This window comes from Gossypium hirsutum, chromosome D08, assembly GCF_007990345.1.
Source record: "Gossypium hirsutum isolate 1008001.06 chromosome D08, Gossypium_hirsutum_v2.1, whole genome shotgun sequence".
NCBI classification, from domain to species: Eukaryota; Viridiplantae; Streptophyta; class Magnoliopsida; order Malvales; family Malvaceae; genus Gossypium; species Gossypium hirsutum.
Window position 1 is genome coordinate 31,332,100 of NC_053444.1, and position 22,071 is coordinate 31,354,170.

A 22,071-nucleotide genomic window follows, 5' to 3' on the forward strand; every position below is an offset into this window, starting at 1 on the left:
TGAGGTTATTTAGGCCGAATATGTTGGAGTTTATATGCTAGGTGATACTACGTAGTAATTATAATATGCATGATATACGTTATATAATAGTTTAAGCTTAGATAATAATTTTTTTAAATGCAAATGAGATGAGTATAGGTGATTTGAGATTTGAAATTTAAACGGGCTAAATGTATTGATAGGGCTGATTTACGATCATAAGTTGAAATGAATGTCTGTTTTGAGCTGTGATCTATTTGGTAATACCTAGTAACCCTAATCCGGAAATGGACTCAGGTTCGGGATGTTACATGCTACATTTCAACGATGTATGATGGAAATTTTCATTGATATGGTTGAAAATTATGTTGAGGTTTTCATGGATGAGTTTTCTATTTTTGGGAAAACTTATGATGTTTGTTTGAATAATTTGGCTTAGGTACTTAAAAGATGCGAGGAGACGAATCTTGTCCTTAACTGGGAGAAATGCCACTTTCTGGTTAAGGAAGGAATTGTCTTAGGATATATGTAACACCCCGAACCCGAGACTGTCACCGGAGTCGAACACGAGGTGTTAACAGACTTTAAACCACTTATAAAAAAATTTCCCAGACACTGCCAATCTGCATACTAGTCGCTTAAAAAATCATATCTTAAGTTCAGAAACTCGGAATCCAGTTCCGTAAATTTTCCCCGAAACTAGACTCATATGCCCATCTACATATTTTTTTCTAGAATTTTTGGTTGGGCCAATTAGTACAGTTTATTAGTCAAAGTCTCCCATGTTACAGGGATTGACTACACTGACCTTTGCGCATTACGACTTGGATATCTCCCTGTACAGGGCTTCAATACTTATGTCGTTTGTTTCTATAGAAACTAAACTCAAAGAGGAATCTATACATATATGGCATGACTCCTAATTATCTCTGTTTAATTTATAATGAATTTCCAAATTCGAAACAGGGAATCCAGAAACCGTTCTGGCCCTGTCTTACGAGAACCTGAATATCTCTTAACATACTATCCATATGATCGTTTCGTTACTTTCCTATGAAAATAGATTCATCAAGGTTCATTTACATAATTTATTCACTATTTAATTCCATTCCTACTATTTTTAGTGATTTTCCAAATCTACATCACTGCTGCTGTCAGCATCTGCCTTTAAGGTAGACTTTACCTATTTCATAGTTTCCATGATTCAACTAGCCCTTTTAGCATAAATAGCACAATTTATGATAGTGATTAACCATTCCCATGGCCAATCCTTGTTAAGCATATCCACACCTCTCAATAACCATATCCATACCAAATGATTATAACATTATACTCAAACATATATAAGCCATTTTCGCATGGCTATCCAAAATTATACAAGTCCAAAGGGTCCATGACCCCCAACAAAAAGGGTAGTCCTATACATGCCATTTCGAAGTTCAACCAAAATTGTACCAAAAGGGGGGGCTTTGATAGTGTGGGCGACTTCGACTTCAAAATCCCGAGTCCGATAGCTGGAGAACCAAAATCTATAAAACAGAGAATCAAGGAGACGGAGTAAGCAATTTATGCTTAGTAAGTTTTGAGCAAGGGATTCCAGCACAACAAAAGTATAGCATTCATGTAGCTAAACGGATAATTTCATATGCACAATTTTTCAATATCATACTTACTTCACATTACCAACCCTTTTATTCATACACAAAGATCAACTTAGCCAAAGGCCGGTAGCTCATTTATCAACTGAGCGAATACTTATTTGTAAGGGCTCAACTAATTCAAAGCACATACGAAACATACCTCAATGTTGGGATGTTTCAAGCGTATTAACTGAAATTTTTACAGCAAGATCATTCATTCCCAAATCACGTACCTTCGGAATTTAACCGGATATAGCTACTCGTTCAAATGCCTTCGGGACATAGCCCGGTTATAGTAACTCGCACAAATGCCTTCAGGACTTAACCCGGATTTAGTAACTCGCACAAATGCCTTCGGGACTTAACCCGGATTTAGTAACTCGCACAAATGCCTTCGGGACTTAACCCGGATTTAGTAAATTTAGTAACTCGCACAAATGCCTTCGGATCTTAGTCCGGATTTAGTAACTCGCACAAATGCCTTCGGATCTTAGTCCGGATATGGTCACTTAGCACAAAGCCTTCGGGACTTAGCCCGGACATCATTCAAATAACCATGCACATTTAACAATAAATCATGGCACGTTCGTATTTCATTTTCGTTAGCAAAACTCAAACACAAGACACTTATCATTCTTGCAATTTCGGCTCAATAGCCACACACAAAGAGCATGATTTTGATTTGCTTAAAACATGATCTAATCAAATCATAATTTAAGCTCTATTACTCAAGAACTTACCTCGGATGTTGTCGAACGATTCCGATAGCTATTCGACCACTTTTTCCTTCCCTTTATCGGATTTAGTTCCCCTTTGCTCTTGAGCTTAATTAAACAAATAAATTGATTTAATCATTTGAGCATCGAAAAGAGGAACACAAGGCACTTAGCCCATATTTATACATTAGACATTAAAGTCACATATGTACGGAAACATGAATCAAACTCAACATTTTGGCTAATTTTCCCCCTTGGCCGAATTTTCTAAGCCAAGACAAAAGCATCAATATGCTTGCCTCTAACCGAATACATGCAACACCAATCTCCTTCCTATGGCCGAATATGCATGTCTATGTTGGGGCCGATTGCAACACTTAATACATTCTACAAGTATGGTCACTTGTATTGACTAAACACCATTTTGTTTCAAGTTCAAAACTTGGCTAATACACACATATATACACTAGTAAAGCATCCTCTCCCTTTCCATCAATTTAACACATGCATTACTCATTAATATACAAAAATTATATTCGGCCTTAGCACACAACTTGCTAGCCGATTCTTCTCCATCTAGCAACCAATGCACATATGTGCTCACTCAAAAATGCTAAAAAGAAGATTCAAGAATCATCAATCCACCATCACATGCATCATTAACAAGCTTCATATTTAGCATGCAATGACATTAATACAAAATCCACCTAGGCCGAATATCATCCCCATGACATAGCAAAGATTTGAACCATGGGCTAATTAGAACTCAAGCTAGCAACTAAAAAAACATGCATGAATCTCATGGCACAACCTCAAACATACCTTGATCTAGATACAAGTATGGCCAAACCTCCTCCTAATCCTCTTCCAAACCAAACATGAAGCAAGAACTCCTTCCTCCTTCCTTAGAATTTTCGGCCAAAAGAAGATGAAAAAGGATGAACAAAATTTTTCTTTTCTTTTCTTTAACTCACGGCAATGGGGGGGAAACAACCACACACTTTTTTTTTGTTTTCATCATATTCCCTTTCATTATTTTATGCCCATGCTCCTTATTTTATCATACTTCCCATGAAACACTAACTCAACATGTTTATGACATGTTCTTGCCCATCACACTTGGTCTACCATGCTTGTCATGGCCAGCCACTACTAATAGAGGGGGAAATTGACATGCAAGTCCCCCCTTTTTCAACATGCACTAATAGGTCCTTATGCTTTGACCTATCACATTTCAAAATTTTCTCACATAAGTCCTATTTACTAAAACTCACATGCAATCGACTAAATCGAAGCTTGAAATTTTCACACATTCATAATTACATATTCTAGACCATAAATATCACATTCGAACATTTCGGTGACTCGGTTTAGCGGTCCCGAAACCACTTCCCGACTAGGGTCAATTTTGGGCTGTCACAATATAAGATTTTAAAAAATTGAATTGAAGTGAATAAAGCAAAGGTGGACGTAATTGAAAGATTACCACCTCCAGTTAGTGTGAAAGGAGTTAGAAGTTTCTTAGGCCATGCCAGTTTTTATCGTAGATTTATCAAAGATTTTTTAAAAATATCTAAACCTTTGTTTATGATTTTAGAAAATGATATTGTTATTTATTTTAACAAATCATGTTTATAAGCTTTTGAGAAATTAAAAAATCGATTAATCTCAGCCCCAATAATTGCCACACCTGATTGGAATTCACCTTTTAAGTTGATGTGTGACGCAAGCGACTTCTCTGTTGAAGCTTTGATGGGTCAAAGAAGGGACAAAGTCTTTAATCCTATCTACTATGGAAGCAAAACTTTGACAGAAGCCCAGCTCAATTATACGTGAAAAAGTACTCTTGTTATAGTTTTTTCTTTTGACAAGTTCCATTCATATCTTGTAGGTACCAAAGTTACAATGTTTATCGATCATGCTACTATTAAGGCTAAGTCGTTGGATAATTTTACTCTAAGAATTTGACTTTGAGGTACAAGACAGAAAAAGTGTTTAAAATCAAGTAGCTGATCATTTGTCGAGGCTGGAACAAAATGAGGTAACTTCTTCACTTGTTCTAATTAATTAGAATTTTCCTGATGACTATATCTTCGAGGTAAGCCGAATTAATGAAACACCTTAGCTTGCTGATTTTGCCAATTATGCATGTGGAATAATTCCTCGAGAAATGACATACCAACAAAGGAAGAAATTCCTTCATGATAGTAGGTACTATTTTTGGGAGGATCCGTTTTTGTTTAAACAATGTGCAGATAACATAATATGGAAGAGTGTAGCTAGAAGTGAAATTGACAAGATTTTGTACCACTTCCATTCATCTCCGAGTGGGGAACACTTTGGTGGTTCCCGTACAACAGCAAAGATTTTACAACCTAGATTCTTTTTTCCTACAGCTTTTAAGGATGCATATGCGTATGTGAAAAACTACAATCGATGTCAAAGAGCCGAAAACATATCAATGAGGAACTAGATGCCTTTGAAAAACATTCTAGAGGTTGAACTATTCGACATGTGGGGCATTGATTTTCTAGGTCTGTTTCCTTCTTTCTGTGGGAACAAGTATATTTTGGTAACTGTGGACTATGTATCCAAGTGGGTTGAAGTAGAGGCCTACCAAACAAATGACGCTAAGGTAATCATGCGATTCCTACATAAGCATGTCTTTACACTAGATTCCTAGAGCTATAATAAGCGATGAAGGATCTCACTTTGTAAATAAGTGGTTTAAGTGGTTTCTTGTCAAGTATGATGTGAAGCATAAGATTGCTATTGCCTATCACCCACAATCAAATGGGCAAGTTGAAAGGGTGAATCGTGAAATCAAAGGTATTCTTGAGAGGGTGGTGCGCCCTAACAGAACAGATTGGTCTCAAGGGCTCGATGATGCGCTGTGGACACTGTTAGGAATGACTCCTTATCGGTTAGTTTTTGGAAAGGCATGTTATTTCCCACTTGAATTGGAGAATAAAGCTCACTGGGCTTTAAAACAATTGAATTTTGATCTTAAACAAGTCGGTCAGAGAAGGATGTTACAACTTGATGAGTTGGAAGAGTTGAGGTTATTTTCATACGAGAATGCCAAGATGTGTAAAGAAAGATCTAAAGAATTTTGATAGTATACAACCTCGTGAATTCAGTGAATGACATAAAGTGTTGTTTTTTAATTCGAGGCTAAGGTTATTTCTGAGAAAGCTCAAATCTTGTTGGAAAGGGCCTTATACCATTCACAAAGTTTATTCATATAGAGCTGTAGAATTGTACGACAACCATAGAGGTATGTTTAAAGTTAATGGTCAATGTCTCAAGCACTGTTGGGATGGTAAAGTTGAGTGAATTAAAACCTCGTTCAAATTATTAGACCCTTAATTTTTCATAAACCTACTTTTTAATAAAAAGTTAGAAATTATTTCCTTAAATTAGTTCATTTAATTAATTCTGTCTAAGGAGATTGTAACTTAAATGGGACCCTTTTAACTCATCCAACCTTTTCAAGGAATTAATTTATTGTAATTTTTTTAGAAGAAATTTTCTAATTAATTTTAATAGTTTTACTTTTATTTTTATTTTTCATTTTTCATTTTTACCTTTGTCTTTGTCTTTGTCTTTAATTTTAATTTTTATTTAATTTTTGTATGATTAATAGGGGGTCAAATTGACCTAATTACTAATTATTTTATTTATTTTTAAGTAGTCTAGTTTGTAAATACAGTTTGGGCTTAAGGCCTGAGCAACAAAGAGGAGAAATTTACACATTGTTTCTATCCATAAGGGTTCCCCAAAACCCTAAAATTGCCACCACTTTTTCCCTCCATCTCTATTTGCTGCCCAAGTAACCTTAAGTAGCTAAAATTTTGCTACAAAATTTCCCTAATTCACTACTATATGAACCCCTCTCTACCACCATAATTTACACAACCCTTCAAGCAATTAGCTTAAACCCTAACCACTCATTCTCTTTCCTTTCCTAGCCATTGGCCTAAATCCCAAAAAATTTCCCCAAAATCCTCTATTGTCACAAAACCCTAGCTTATTGTCATCGCGAGTCTTTTGCCAGAGAAACCATATCGCTATCGCATTCCTATCGCCACTGCACGCTTATCGCCACCACACCATATTATCGTCGCACACCTATCACCGCCACAAACCCGTTGTTGCCGCAAGACAATTGGCACAGTAAATTCCTTACTTCATCCATTAATGATTCTTTTCCCTTCCTATTGCCAAAATTTTGCCTATTTTTTAGGAAAAATCACCAAGTCTCATAAAATAGCTAGACCTTCCAAGACCTCTGCCAAAAATCTCATTATGATTCAAGATGAAGAAGTAAAAGAAAGGTTTGATTCCATCTTTAAGAATCTACCTATGATGCCGAAAAAAAGGTTTTAACTTGGAAAGCAATGATAAGATTGTTCTGCCTTTGCCGATTTAAAAGATAATTGATGCCTTCAATTGGAATTATTTTTGAGATGCGCGATCATTTCCCAATGAGGAACTTCAAGAGTTCTATACTAATTTGACTAAGTTGGATGCTACTGAATTTCTCGTTCATAAGAAAAAGGTACCCCTAAATTCTAAGTCCATTGATGATTTGTTTAACCTACTTGATGTTGAAGAAGATGAATATTTTGCCATGATGACCAACTTAAATTGGGATTTTCTTCAACAAGTGCTTAACGTTGTGAAAAATCTGGGATCCCAATGGATTATAAGAAAGTATTGTAGCCATTCTTACTGAATGGAATATTTCAAGTCGTTGGCTAATGTATGGTTCTACTTTGTTCGATATAATTTCATGCCTATCTAACATAGTTCCACCATCTCAATGGAGAGAATTCTTTTGTTGTATGCAATTATGATAGAAAGGTCTATTAATGTTGGGAAGATCATTCTCAAGGAAACCCATGATTGTGCTAGAAAAAAGACTTGAAGTGCTTACTTTCCATCATTGAAAACTTCACTTTGCTTAAGGGCCCAAGTTAAAACAAAAGAAAACCTGAAGGGACTATATGTTCAAGGCTACATCACAGCTCATGATCTTGAAAGGTTAGTGAAGAATGTCCATGAGCTAAACCCACTTGAACCAGTGAACCAACAGAACCAGAAACTGATAAGTCATCGAACAAGTCTGAAATGTAGGCTAACTCAGATACTGAGAAAGAAGAAATAGAATCTAAGGAAGAACTAAATGATCCTGAACCGGTAAAGGAACTAAAAATCTCTTAAACAAGGGAGGAGTTAAATGTTGATGAGCCAGTTGAGCCAAGTGTTGATCCTAAGTTGACTATTCCTATGCCCACTTCTTCAAGTACTATGAAGAAATTGGAATTGTCAATTATGATGGATATGATGAAATTTATGCATAACCAACAATAGGCTTAGTGGAACTATGCAAAAGTTAGAGTTGTTTCTATAAGAAATATTTTTAAAAATATCTCTAGCAACTTTGTTCCTGAGTTCCCAAATTATATCTTCAAGTCATAGAACGAAGATGAGAATGCAAGCGAGGATGGAATATCAAAGGAGGAAGACGAGGAAGATAAATCAAACAAATTAAAGGGGGGAATTCTTATCTTTAATTTTTATTTCTTTTTAGGTGTTTATTTTCATCTCTTAGTTAGAATTTTACTTTCGCATAATAAAATAGCAAGCATGAATAAATAAGCTCAATGCCTCTTCAAAAGAGAAAATAATAAAGTGATGTGGTAATGAGAATGAACATGTCTAGGATTGGATCGTTGAGAAAGACTTGGTACTTAAGCAGTCCTTATGACTCACCTTTGTTTTCTTGAAACCCTACCTGATGTTCAATTTTTATTCATTATTTTATTTTAGCAATAAGGACATTGCTTCTTTTTAAATGGGGAAGGCATTTTGCATGAATTTTAAAGTATGTTTTCAATCTTTTTACTTAAGTATACTAAAATAAATGAATGTTCAAAAAAAATTGTTCATAAGTTTGTTCAAATGCAAGCATGATTTCTTATTTTATCTAAGTTATTCGTACGTTGTCTTGAGTGATGGAATGCTTGTATGATATTTAGTCTTATGTAGTATTTGCCATGAAAATTTGATTTCTTTAGAAATAGACATGTATGAATGTTTAAGTCTTTAGAACTGACTTAGTAACTTTCTTGAGGCGAAATCTTAGGAGGTATAACATTCTAATATGATATAAGCACAGTTTCTTTGGATCATTTGAGCCTTTCAAGCCGACCTTATTAAATTAACCCTTGAAACTTAATTTTTTAGCTTAATGGCCTATTTATTGCAAAGTACCTACATTATCATCTTTTTTATTCTATCCTATTCTTTTGCACCTATTTTAACTAAATTTGTCTTGGTGATCAAAGTTTATGGAAAGATATGAAAAGATGTACACGCTCTTCACAAGATTCAAAAAAAATATGAATGTAAGTTTGTTCAGAAGAATAAAAAGCAAAGAAAAAATTACTCAAAGATCTCAAAAATAAATAGTAAAGTTTGTTCAAAGTTTGAAAAATAATAAAGGTTGAGTATGAGTTCGAAATAAGTTTGGAGATGTTCTAAAGGCCAAATTTTATGAAGGTTGTGGCACAGGAAGATCCAAGACAAGTTAGGGTTAAGACGATTGAACCTCAAAATTCAGTTCTCTTTATCCCTACCTTTAACCTAGCCCCATTACAACCTATTAAAAGACTTATTGATTGGATGATTTTACCGACTACATTAGTGGAGAGGAATTACTAAGCTCAACTTATGAAGACCACTAATTAAACATTGGGATTGCTATGTTTAGTTGATAAAGAAAGCATATTAATTGGTGAATGTTATGTATGACTTTGAAAATGCATGCAAACTATGCTTCATGTTGGCATTATGATGTGCTTAATACAAAGTTTGGAAATAATATTTGCATTCGAGCTACTTATTAATAAAATTATTTCTGGGCATGATTTAATTAATGCATCATTATGTGCGAAGGTTAGTGTTGTTTTATCATTTTGCAAAATTACCTTAGCAAAAGTTATGTTGTGCATGAACATTAAACGGGACGAGCAATGGTTTAAGTTTGGGGTGTGTAAACTCAAAATTATATAGGGCTTTTCTATATATATTTACAACCTTTTTACTTAATAATTATGTTTATCTTGAGTAATTGTTATTAAAATAAATGAATTTTACTTAATTAGTAATATTGGGTATGAATTTATAAAATATGTTAAAGTGTGCTTAATTACAAGATTTTTGTACATATTTTATAATATTTGGTGTTAATTTGTTAATAAGTGATTTTTCACTATGTAGGAGGAACATTGAAGATATGATTAATGTGAATGAAACATGGACATGCTCAAATTAATTCATATGGACGGTAAAACCATGCAATTTGGTTCATGAGGTTGATAGTTTGACCTAGTAAAAGAGGTGCTAAAAGATGGACATGTCTGCTAAATTATTGGGCTAAGAAACCGTCGAACAAGGGGGAACTAAAACCCAGTTCCGGCACAAGTAGATGGCTACCCAAAAGTAAGCTTTGGGGTATTTAATTGAAGGTCCTTACAGTTGAAAAATAATTTGAAATCAACCGAACAAATTGCTATTGAAACTGTCCACCCTATGACTATTAATAGCCTTGGTTTGAATTCAAAATGAGGAGACTTAGTCATCCCCTTCTCCTTGAAATATGGCCAGCCATGTGTGGTAGAAAAAGAAGGAATTCAAATGCTATTTTTAGCTAACTCTACCTCTTACCTTCACCTATAAATACCATGCCCCTATCACTTCTCAAATCATCCCTCATCCTTTATCCCTCATTCACAAATCATCCCTCACAACTCATTTCTCTTCTCTCATTAGCATTTGCTCTACATTTCATTTCCTTTTTCCTTTCCTTGCATAGCCACCCATCTCATTTTCATCCTTTAGCCACAAAAGCTGTGTCAAAAGCATTCTTTGGCCGGTCACCTTAGGAACTCCTTAGCAAAACAAGTATCGAGCAGAACGGAGGAGAACATCAGTTAGAATAGATTCGAAAGGCTGCTGAACTGAATTAGTTAAGATAGATTCGAAAGGCTGCTAAACTGAACAGAGTTTACTCTTTCCTCTTGTTATCTATTTTAATTATGTTTGTTTTTTGTTTATCTTTTTTACATCAACAATGATTTTTAAATCCTATTTGCTAAGATAATTATATTAATTCAATAAGATCTATTTTATTCATGTTTTGCATGTTTAGGCCTCAATCAATCATGTTTTCAATTAAGATCATGATGCATTTCATTCATACATGATTAGGTGAACTAAGATTAGCTGAGCGATCCTAACCAGACTACGGCTAGTAGACACATAATTGAAAAGTGCAATACGCAATTTAAATCCTTAAACCTGACCAAATCGAGGTTCATAATATCATTAGTTAGCTTTATTTCCTTACATAGTTTTTAGGTTTATGTAATTAAACTGTTCCGAACATAAATGTCCCTGTGACCTTACATAAATGCTAAGAATCCCTTACTTAATATGATCAGTAAAATGCATATTTAACTAAGTTGGTTTCCAAACTCATGAAAGATCGAGTTTCGTGGAAGTATTTCTAAACATTGTTAAGCATAATAAAGTAAATTGAATTGATTGATATAATTATCCTAGCCCATTAAATGTTGATTGCCCTTTTTGCTAAAGTCATTCATTCATAAATTTAGGTAAATTGCATCTATATTAGAATTGCAAACGGATCAATCTTTGCATCTAATTATTTTTACTTAATCATCACCATCCAAATTATTAATCTTTTACATCAAATTGTGAATTTATAATTTTACAAATATTCGGTTAAGTTTATACAGTCCCTGTAGAGACTATAACTCATTTTACTTACTTATTACTTGAACGATTGTGTACACTTGTACAAACCACGTTACAATATCTTATGAGGGTAACATACACATGACGAGGCTATTGGATAAAGCAGTTGGATGAATTTATTTCGTAAATAGTATACAATAAGGAGTTTTCAATCATGGTACTTCTTGTAGACTGACTCCATGATTAAGTAATTGTGAATTATCCGAACGATACTTCTGGACATAATTGCAATCACTAGAGCCTAATTGTATATGTCCTATTGGTCCCTGCGCTTGCTCAACAAAAGCTCGATCAAACTGTAATTTTATTAGATGGAAACTAAATGTCTTTGGAAATAATTTAACTGAGTTGATTTATTCGATGTGGAATTAAATTGGGTAGTCGTAATAATTCTTCAACTAGAGAATTTGATTAAATAATTTTCTTGAAAATTTATTTGAAAAATCTAAATAATTTTTTGAAAATTTAATTTTGATCAAGTAAAAATAAATTAACCAAATTAATTAAAATTAATATAATATTTTTGGAAATTAATTTTCAAGTTAGGAAAGTAGCCCAATAGGTAATTGAACTTGAAAATTTAAGCTAAAATCGTAATTTGGGCTCAAAAGCCCAAAACCTAGACTAAGACCTAAAAACTAGTCAAATCGAGCCTGGTATGTGAAATCAGACCGACGGTCCAACCAGTGGCTAGATCGGATTGACCGAGCCGTCATTGGCTCGGATTGAATCGGCAGAAACTTAACTAGCTCGGGGTGTTAGAAGCTACGATGATGGCATTCGGTTGGCCGACAAATGGTCAGCGGCAGTGGGTCTTCAGTGGTTGAGCAGTGGAAGAATTATACTCCTACTGGGACTTCACCACAGAATTTGATTTCAGATTAACTATTCCAAAAAATAATATTATTTTAATAGATTTAATATTTAATTTAATTTAATACTTATCTTAATAGTATTTTTTAATTTAATATTAAAGTGATTATCTTAATATCAAATTTAATTTAATTTTTATCTTGTAGATAAATATTCTATTAATTTAATAAGATTTAATATTAAACTTAATCTAATATTTTTTTTGATAAATATTAGATTAATTTAATTTTAAAGTGATTAAGTTTAATCATAGTTGAACTCTCTAAACTCTCCCCCTATAAAGAGAGCCTTAGGTCAATTATTTTTCACACATTTGAATTCAAGAGAAAAGTTGTAGAGAGAAAATTCTCATGAAAAATTATTTTAGAAAATTTCTAGAGATATTTTTCTTATTTACAACTTGGCCCAAAAGTTTAGAGAAATTACAAAATTACCCCATTGGTAATTTTTGTGAAAAACTTTCAGATTCAAAGCAAGCCTACACTCAGTAAACTTGAGCTTAACGATTGTGGAGAAGACTACTCAATCGAAGCGTTCATCTTGGACAAATCGAAAAGGTACTGTAATAGACTGATTTTAGGCCTAGTCGGAACAGTGGTTTCGGGACCACAAATCTGACGAGGAAATTTTTATTTTTATTATATTTAAAATTTCATGAAATTATTTCATGAAAATTTCGTTCAAAAATTTCGACGTTTGGACACTCAATTTAGCCAAAGGATTAAATTGTAAAAAGTGTAAAAGTTGAGTTCTACATGTTAGAAGTGTCCAATTGTTATGAAATTTTAAATTGGAGGTCCTTAAATGGTAATTAGACCATTGGTTAACTTTTTGGACAAAAATGGACAAGAGATAAGTGAAATAGGAAATTTTTAAGTTGGGGGCATTTTGGTCATTTAGTAATTAAAAGAATTAAAAAGGCCAAAATAGCAAAAAATTTGTCCATCTTCTCCATGGTGAACGAAATTAGCAAGGGGGAAGCCATATTTAGGGTTTTCAAGCTTCCAAGCTCCATAGTAAGTGATTCCAAGCCCCATTTTTAATGTTCTTTACGTTTTTAGAGTCCTGGTAACTTGATTTAGCTTATTCTAGCAATAATTTAACCTAGGGTTCATATTTCGAAAAATACCCATAGGTGAAATGTGTTTATTTTGATGTTTTATGGTAGTATATAAAGCTTGAAATTATGTTAAATAACTTTTGCTAGCCGATTTTAAGTGAAAACGAGTAAATTGACATAATCGGTAAAAATACCTAATGTTCATAAGTAAGTGTTAGAGTGAGAATTTGATGTTTCCATAGAAGGGAAAAATGTTCAGAACGTCATAAAACATAAGAAAAAGGAATAAAGTTTAATTTCTGAGCCTAGGGCCAAAATCATAATTTTGTGAAACTTTAGGGGCAAAAAAGTAATTTTTCCAAAATGTGATTTTTGGATTGGATTGAATAATGTGAGTGTTAAATAAGTTAAATGTGTTATTATAAGTAAATAAAGACAATGAATTGACTTTGATTAGTGAAAAAGAAAAAATGAGAAAAAGTGAGAAATTTCCTGATTGAACATTCAGAATAAAAAGGGATACGACTGAAGTGACAGAAATGATCACATGTGTGGCATGGACTGTGTGTAGGCCACTATGTGAAAGTGATAGTGAAAGTGATGGTCACATGTGTAGTACTATGAGTAGGCTACTACGTGTACCAGAATGATAGGTCGCATGTGTAGTACTATGTGCAGGCTACTATGCGTACCGGATAGCTTCGATCACGTGTGTAGTACTATGTGCAGTCTACTACGTGTATCGGATAGTGATGGTCACATGTCCAGTACTATGTACAGGCTACTATGTGAACCGGTATCATTAATTATAAGGTGGTTGCTATGTGCTGATCCCACTGGATATCATTAATTACAAATGGTGGTTGTTGTGTGCTGAATCCACCGTGTATCTATTATTATTCCAAGTGTTCATCGGGAAATTGACTAAGTGAAAATACAGGAGATCATGTAACAGTTAAGTGTGATTGAATGATGAATATATGTGTGGAATTGAATTGAATAATGATTGAAAGTGAAAAAGTGAAATTATGAAAAAGTAAAATTAGCAACAATACAGTTTTGGATACTAACAATAGTGTGACTTTGAAAAATCACCAAAACTGGTAAAAATTAAATTAGAGAGTGAATAAGATATGAAATGAAAGCTTAATGAGTCTATTTTTACATAAAATAAATAGAGAAGGCAAAAGAGTTATATATTGTGAGATATTTGAATTTTAGTGAGGCAAGGTCAAATTGATTTCAGAATCCCCTATTCTGACTTTGGAAAATAATTAAAAATTGTAAAAAATAATTATGAGTTATAATTTATATGATTAGAATCCTTAATAAGTCTATTTTCAAAGGAAATAAATGGAAATATCATTTGAATTCTGTACAATGAGATAATTCATTTTTAGTGAAGAAAGGTCAAAGATGCTGAGTAGTGAAATAGGGGTGATTTTAAAGAATAAACTGTACTAATTGGCTATCCAAAAATTCTAAAAATTTTATGGTAAGAATATATGTGAGTCTCGTTTTGGGGAAAATTAACGGAACTTAATTTAGAGCTTTGCAGCTCCAGATAAAAATAATTTAGTGTCTATAACTCAACTAGACAGCTTTGAATTTAAATATAAGTGAATAGTGAAATTATGTATAATGCTATTTAAGCATGTTATATACATAAAGGATGTGGGATGGAGAGGAGGAGGGGGACAATAAAGTATATGAATGAATTGTGTATAATTGGTTAAATGTCTGATTATAATCGATAAATGTTGAAATAGGAGTGATGCTTATATTGGTGCATTACTGGTCATGGTAAGCTCATGAGAGAAAATAAAGTTTCATAGCGTATGCGTGTGGTATATTTGGCATTAAATGATGTCATGAGTGGCTCATGAATTAACTCATGTTGGTAAGTTGATGCATAATTATAGTATTCAAATATATACATAGTTGTAATATTTTGCTATGTGATTCGGAAAAAGGGAAATAAATAGCATACTAAAAATTCGGCCATGGTGCTAGTTTATGTTAAAGGAGTGTTTTATGGCATATCTTAAGTAATGGAATGTTATGAATTTTGAGATTAATTTTCTATTCAAATAAATTACAAATGAATTGGTTGCGTATTCGTAATTTTGACATATGTTTGGTATATGAAACGTAATAATATATGCTTGAATAAACTTTAAGTATTCGTATGACATGGATTTGATGGTGATAAGATTCGAACATTGAATTCATGAAGCACAGGTGATGTATTATTGTTGTGTGATAGCTTGGTTCGAGAAATTGGTTAGGTAAATGGTAAGTGAAAGCATTTATGGATATAGAAGAAAATTTGGAGTGATTATGAAATTTAGCTCAATTAAATGATTTCATCAATTAAACATTGTGTATACCAAAATGTGTTAGTGAATTACATATTCGTAAATTGACATTTGAAGTTCAGTTAGTGATATATGAAAATAACATGAAAAGATTTATGATTGTGATTAATATTGATTCTGACTTAAAGTGGATTCTTCAATATTGGATTGATTTAACGGATATATTGAGCATATAAATGGGTATGTATTGGGCCTCGTAAACCCTAATTAGCAACTCGAAGACAATAATTTGAAAATTTTTAATTTGGATGAAATTTTATAACTCGGTCTAATATGTTTATAAGTGTATTTATTCTGGTAATGCCTCGTACCATATTCCAGCGTAGAATACGGGTAAGGGGTGTTACAATGTGACATCACCAGATTTGGCCCTAATGTTTGGGCCGGGTTTGGGGTGTTACAGGTACAATCTTGATTAAGTGTTTATTACTTTAGATATCACAACCAAGTTCTTGTTTTTGAAAAAAAAAGTTTAAAAATTTTGGGTTATGCCAGCATTACTATAGTAAAAAAGTAGATATACTTGATAGTAAAATAAGGAAATAAAGTGACAAAAAGACAAATTTTGAGTTATGACAACATTGGGAATTATATTATGACATATTAATTCAAGAACAGATTAAATCGCAAAAGTGATAAAAGTTTTGTTGCCCAAGAGTAAATACTTGAAATTTAAGGGATTAAAGTGTAAATACGAAAAAGTTGAAGGACCAATAGTGTAAATATTTTAAGGGTGGAATAATCTAGAAACTAAGGAAAATGGATGAATTAGGACCAAATTGAAAAGGTAAAGAATTTTGAGGGACTAAATCACAATTTTACCAAATTAAGTGATGACTCAAGGATGAAATTTTTAAAGATTATAAAGGGAAAATTGGTCAATTAGAAGAGAGAGAAATCTAGAAGGTAATGATGATATTGGTGATATTTAGATTAATTAATTAAATAAATATTAGTGTATTAATATTTTAATTTGAGTTTTAAATGATATTTTATTATTTTATTATTTTATTATTATTCTATTTAGTATATAAATGGAAGGAAAGATGAAGAATCTTCATCTTCTTCCCATGCATCCAACGTATGAAGAGAAAAGAAAGAAGGAAACTTTCTTTTCTTTACAATTTGGTCCTTTCACCAAAAATTGACCATTTTCACTTAGAAATCAAAAGAATTTTCATATCCATCAAGAGAGATAGATAAGAAGGAGATAATGGTGAGCTTGAATATCAAGTTATATTCAAGAAATAGAAGCTGGAGGAGAGAGAAAATCAAGTTAAAGATTGAAATCAATATGACAAGGTAAGAACATCAAGATTTCAATATATTTTTAAGTTTGTTATTATTGAAAAAGCATGGAAATGATGTTATAGTAGAGTTTTCTTAAATAAAGTTTTATGTTCTTGATATATTAGTGAAGGGAAATAAGAGAAAGTGATGGAAAATATTATAGAGAAAATGAATAAGGAAGTTATAAACTTAGTAATCAACATTTTGCACTAAAAAAGTTTTGGACAGCAGCAGTAGGCTAACTTCGAAAAATCACTATAAATTATGCAAATCGAATTAAAGGATGAAAAAAACATGGAATTAAATCTTATTAAATCTAGTTTCTCATAAAAGAAACAATGTAAGTAATGGAATTGTAAATCATGAGATATAATAAATTATGTGAGACAAGGTTAGAATAAATTCGGGTTCCCCTATTCTGAATTTGTAAAATTATCAAAAATTGGTGAAAAATAATTATGGGATTAAATTTATATTTATAAAATCCTCAATAGAAACAAACGAAAACATCATCCGAATCCTATACAAGGAGATAATAATTTTTTAGTAAAGAAGGGTCGGAACTGTTAGACAGCAGAATAAGGATGACTTTAAAGAATAAACTGTACTTATTGGCTAAACCACAAATTCTGAAAATTTTATAAGAAGAAGATATGTGAGTCTAGTTTCAGATAAAATTAACATATCTCAATTTAGAGTTACATAGCTCAATATATAAGTAATTTTGTGACAATGACTCAAGTGGACAGCTTTGAATGAACAAATAAATAAATAGTGAAATTCTAGATAATGTTACATATAAGCATGTTATATACATTAAGGATGTGGAATGGAGAGGAGGAGGAAGAAAATATATGATTATTCAACTAGCATGAGTTTTCATTAAAAATGGCTAATTTGCATGTTTTAGGTTTAGGGACTCAATTGAAAAAAGTAATATTTTAAGGGTAAATTTGTAAAAATGCCAAAAAGTGACCAAATTGCATGAAATGAATTTTTTATTATATAAATTAATAAATTGAATGAAATATTAATTTATATCAAGATTGATTGGAAATTCGAGGAAAATAGAAAATTACCAAAATGTCCCTGAATTTTGGTATATCTGCAATTTAGCCTGGTAAGTTCGTGTAACTTGAATTATATTCTTAGATGATTGAAATATATATATTGGATTGAGAAATTGATTTGAATTGTGAACATGAGAAATTGTGAATTGAATGAAATGGAAATGAAGCTTTGAATTACATGAGTAAATATCGGGTCTCATAGGCCCTATTTGTTATGAATATAATATTTCGAGGATATATTGTAAAGAATTATAAAAGCATGTTAATAATTTGAAAGTTTTAATTTGGATGAAATTTTGTAACTCGGTTTAATACGTATGCAAATGTATGTCTTCTAGTAATGCCTCGTACCCTATTCTAGCGTCGAATACGAGTAGGGTGTTACAATGTGACATCGCCAGATTCGGTCATAACGTTTAGACCGGGTTTGGGGTGTTACATTTAGTGGTATCAAAGCTATGGCTTAGTTGATTCTCGGACTAACATAGTGTATGTGAGTTTAGCTATACATGCCATATTATTACTCGTGATAATGTAATATCTTCCGACTGCAATGAAATTGTTTTGTAAGACAGAGATGACTTCTAACCGAATTGTTTTCAATAATGCTAAAAAAATTTTATGTTGAGGTGGTTGAAATGTGTTTATGATGAAACGAAATTTAGAAAGGTATGAATAGAAAATTCATGATAAGTATGTGTTAATGTATGAAGTAAGACAACCATGAGTTGATAAATGTAGAAACGTAGAATAAAATGAAAGTTTATATGGTAATATGCTCATCCGCGTTTGCTGGCGCACATATGATGTTATGTGCTCAACATATTTGATTAAGCAAATATGGTAAGGAAATATACACAAATAGATGGAATGTATGTTTATGTACACTTGCTTGAATAAGTGTAATCAGTATGTTTATATGATAGAATCTTATGTTTAATTGTTAAATTAGAAATAATATGATGTTTATTTTATATCTTTGCTATTGAACCATGAATATTATAATAGTATGAAAATTGAATTGAAAGATCAAATTGAGTCGAACACAGGAATGAGTACTTTCGTTCAGTGATATATGATGAATTGACAGAAAAGACCATGGTTGGACCATGGCAACATGTGATATGTGATTTCCATATTAGACCATATCTGAGATATGGCATCGACATCGATATGTGAGCTAATGTAAGACCATGTCTGGGACATGGCGTTGGCACCGAGATGAGAGGTCCCATGTAAGACCATGTTTGGCATTAGCACCGAGATGAGAGGTCCCATGTAAGACCATGTCTGGGACATGGCGTTGGCACCGAGATGAGAGGTCCCATGTAAGACCATGTTTGGAACATGACGTTGGCACCGAGATGAGAGGTCTCATGTAAGACCATGTCTGGGACATGGCGTTAGCACGGGGATGAGAGGTCCCCCGTAAGACCATGCCTGGGACATGGCATGGGCACCGATATGAGAACTCCCATGTAAGACCATATCTGTGATATGGCATTGGCAGTACAAGAAACATCTCATGTAAGACCATGTCTGGGATGTAAGACCATGTCTAGGACATGACGTTGGCACCGAGATGAGAGGTCCCATGTAAGACCATGTCTAGGACATGGCGTTAGCACCGGGATGAGAGGTCCCCCGTAAGACCATGTCTAGGACATGGTATGGGCATCGATATGAGAACTCCCATGTAAGACCATATCTATGATATGGCATTGGTAGTACAGGAAAAATCTCATGTAAGACCATGTTTGGGACATGACTTTGGCATGTTATTATCAGACAAGAGACCCGAGTATCCTTAGTATTCCAACTGATTCAACAGGCTAGTAAAGAAATTATGTTTCATGAATGTTCAGGTAAAAGTACAATAAACAGATTTAGGTAAGTATAAGGATTAAGAATATTTCAGTTATCAGTTGAGAAAATAATTTCAGCAAGGAAGGAGTAAGTTATAATCATGAGTTGTTTAAGCAAGCAAGTAAGTAAACAAGTAAGAGAGTAAATAAAGAAGAAGTTAAATTTGATGAGACAAAATATTCAGGTATGATACCTAAAAGAATGTATGTATTAACTGGATGTTTTTTTTACCGAGTGGAATAAAGTGAGGTTCGTGATAACAGAATTAGTCAGAGAAATTATAATTAAATGGTGAAGATGTTTGTGTGTGAAGGTTACAATCGAAATGAACATGATGATTTTTTCTGGATATTATATATATTCTTTTATCCTCAGAGATATGTATGTGTAATTGTTCAGTTCTGATAGAGTTCTTATGTTGTGAGAATGTTAGCTAATTATAATGTTAGACGAAAGCCCTGTTGGTCTGGTCGGTTTATGACTGATTATTGTTCTGTTTTGCATGCATATTTAGAAAGTGTATTGTTTTTCTAAAAGAAATATTGTGCTGATGACTAAATTGCAAAACATGTAAACGTGATATGTGAAGTACATGATATGGATTATTATTAAATTACGGATGAATAATGAATTTTGAAATATAATACATGTATTAAAGATAGAGAAGATATAAATATACGGGTTATTGGTACAAGGATTAAATTGTAAAGGATGTAAAAGCATTATGAGAAAAGTGTAAAAGTGATATGCATGCATGATATAATTTGCCCAAGTAGATGAGATTAGAACTACTAGGATATTAGTGGTATATCATTAAAGGACCCTACCATACTCTCTGATTAATAGCACGCTAGTGCTTCCGATTATTAGCACATTTATGTTCTCTATATAACACTTTAGTGCTTTCTGTTTAATAATGCATAATAATGCACCTCTGTATCAGTTTCGTATATCCTAAGTGTTCTATCTAATCTACTGGGCCTATGCTAAAACAAAAAGATAAATAATTTTCGCTACAAGGTAAAGGTTTACATCTGATTCATGTTTAAAATATTGAATTAAAAATAAATTGTGAAGTGAAAGGATAAAGAATGAATACAAATACTAAGCTAGGTAAATATGTGCAGAAGGGAACTATAAAATTATAGAGATGATTTTAAGAAAACTAAACGAAGAAAGGACTCCTGGTTAAGTGGAGAGAGAGGAAATAAGAGCTCGATTAAGTAAAAAGAAGAATATTATTGAAAAGGAAGTACAAAATGATATAAAAACTAGAAATGTTAGTGATAAGAATGGATAGAAAAGGATAATTGAAAGAATATAGAAATGATAAAGTTCATGATCAAAACAAAACAAGGAAATTTCGAGGACGAAATTTATTTTAAGGGGGGAGAAATGTAATATCCCAAAAATTACTACTGTAATACCCTGAAAATTACTACAGTAAGAGAGTAGGTATCCTTGATAGTAAAATAAGGAAATAAACTGACAAAAAGGGAAATTTTGAGTTATGACAACATTGTGAATTATATTATGACATATTATTTCAAGAAAGGATTAAATCGCAAAAGTGAGAAAAGTTTTGTTGCCCAAGAGTAAATACTCAAAATTTGAGGGATTAAAGTGTAAATACGAAAAAGTTGAAGGACCAATAGTGTAAATATTTTAAGGGTGGAATAATCTAGAAACTAAGGAAAATGGATGAATTAGAACCAAATTGAAAAGGTGAAAGAATTTTAAGGGACTAAATCACAATTTTACCAAATTAAGTGATGACTCAAGGATGGAATTTTTAAAGATTATAATGGGCAAAATGGTCAATTAGAAGAGAGAGAAATCTAGAAGGCAATGATGATGTTGGTGATATTTTAGATTAATTAAATAAATAAATATTAGTTTATTAATATTTTAATTTGATTTTTAAATGATATTTTATTATTTTATTATTATATTTAGTATATAAATGGAAGGAAAGATGAAGAATCTTTATCTTCTTCCCATGCATCCAACGTATGAAGAGAAAAGAAAGAAGGAAACTTTCTTTTCTTTACAATTTGGTCCTTTCACCAAAAATTCACCATTTTCACTTAGAAATCAAAAGAATTTTCATATCCATCAAGAGAGATAGATAAGAAGGAGATAATGGTGAGCTTGAATATCAAGTTATATTCAAGAAATAGAAGCTGGAGGAGAGAGAAAATCAAGTTAAAGATTGAAATCAATATGATAAGGTAAGAACATCAAGATTTCAATATATTTTTAAGTTTGTTAGTATTGAAAAAGCATGGAAATGATGTTATAGTAGAGTTTTCTTAAATAAAGTCTTATGCTCTTGATATATTAGTGAAGGGA